Source organism: Phalaenopsis equestris, unplaced genomic scaffold, assembly GCF_001263595.1.
Source record: "Phalaenopsis equestris unplaced genomic scaffold, ASM126359v1 Scaffold001009, whole genome shotgun sequence".
Classification (NCBI taxonomy): domain Eukaryota; kingdom Viridiplantae; phylum Streptophyta; class Magnoliopsida; order Asparagales; family Orchidaceae; genus Phalaenopsis; species Phalaenopsis equestris.
The window spans coordinates 35,677-37,612 of NW_018165448.1; the positions used below are offsets into that span (position 1 = coordinate 35,677).

At 31.9% G+C, this 1,936-nt stretch overlaps 1 protein-coding gene across 1 annotated transcript in view; it reads left to right on the top strand.

Annotated features, from left to right (window-relative positions):
* LOC110032695 overlaps positions 1 to 1,936 on the top strand; it is a 20,359-nt gene that overhangs the window by 13,603 nt on the left and 4,820 nt on the right. The gene's annotated exons all lie outside the window — the stretch shown is intronic.

Sequence of the window (1,936 nt, forward strand, 5' to 3'; positions counted from 1 at the left end):
AAGTATTTTTCTTAGAAAAATATATTCAAAATAGCTGGATGAGTTATTTTTATAAACTTGTTAATGAAGTTTCGGAAAATACGATCGACCTTAGTGATCTTCATGTCGTTAATAATAATAAAATCTTTCATTTTTACCGCCGCATTAGTAAAAAAGAAGTTGAAGAGGTTTTAAAGAAAATTAAAGGTGGAAAGTCTGTAGGATCTGATGATATCTCATTTGAAGTTTGGAAATATTTAGGAGATTTGGGTGTTTCTTGGCTTACCAAACTCTAATATTATTTTAAAAACTAAAATGATGACTGAGGAGCAATGGAAGAGTATTTTGGCCCCCATTTTTAAGAATAAAGAAATGCACAAGAGTATGTGAATTATAGAGAAATTAAGTTTGTCATACTTTAAAATTATGGGAGAGGATAATTGAACATAGGTTAAGACATATACCGGGCAGGTCTACTATAGAAGCTATACATCTATTGAGAGGTTTGATGGTCTACTATATCCTTTAGACAGTTCTTGAGAAAAAATGTGTTGATATGATTTATGTTGAAGTCATTAATGATATGTATACAAGAGCTGTTACTTGTGTTCGAACCGATGGAGGATTGATCAAATATTTTCCTATTTCTGTTGGTTTACATCAGAGACGAGTTTTAAGCCCATATCTTTTTGCTTTAGTTATGGATGGTCTTACTGGACACTTACAGGAGGATGTACTCTGGTGTATGTTTTTTGCTGATGATATCCTTCTCATGGATAGGACGAAAGCAAAGTTCAAGAAAAACTTGAATTATGGAGATCTACCTTGGAGTTTAAAGGCCTTCGTTTGAGTAGAACTAAGACTGAATACATGGAATATTATTTTAGTAGTAGTGGCTCTGGTGACAGAACTGTAACTATGGGTGATCAAATTATTAAAAGAAAAGGTGTTAAAAGGTGTGAACGCTTTAGATATCTCGGTTCTATTGTTCAAAGTGATGGTGATATTGATAGAGATATTATCACAAGTTGGTTGGTTGAAGTGGAGGAATGCTTCGGATCTATTGTGTGATAGAAATGTACCGCTTAGATTGAAAGGAAAATTTTATAAAATGATGGTGATGGTGAGACTTAGACTTGCAGTGTTCTATGGTGTTGAATTTTGGCCTTTAAAAGAGAAGCATAAAACTAAGTTAAGTGTTACCTAGATGAGAATGATTAAGTGGATGAGTGGCTTTACACTTAGAAACAAAATGTGAAATGAATATATCTGTGATAGGGTTGGTGTTGCTCCTATGACAGACAAAATTAGAGAGAGTCATCTTGGATGGTTTGGTCACATTAAATGTCGACCATCTAATGATCCGATTAAAAGAGTAGATGTTTTAGATTCGACTTATTGTTAAGAAAGGCAGAGGTAGACCTAGGAAGACTTGGGAATATTGTACAAAAAAAGATCTTAATTTATTAGAATTAAATGAAAATAGGACGCAGTAGAGAAAAGGATTCATGTAGTCGATCCCATTTAGTGGGATAAAGGTTTTTTGTTGTTGTTGTTGTTGTTGTATAACATAAATTAACTTAATCATTCAACATGTAGTCAAACAATTTCTTCTTTTTGTGTGCAGTTTGTTGAATATGTTCTAATTAAGCTCACACGCGGAAGCTTAATAGGACTAAGAACTTCACAGCAAATGCTTTGAGTTCAAACAAATGATATTTGAATTGTGTAAACCAATGTTCGAGCATAAGGTTAAAAAGAAATTAGTAATATATATTAAGATAAGAAATTTATATGTAAATGATTTTAGCGTGTCTTAATGATTTAAATTAACATACATTTTTAAGAAGAAAATTAAGTATTTTTTGCAGTCTTATTTTGATAACAGTTTGTTGTCATTTGATTATCATTGCATTGAAACATATGTTTTGTCTATTGTTTCAGGAATGCTCCTTAG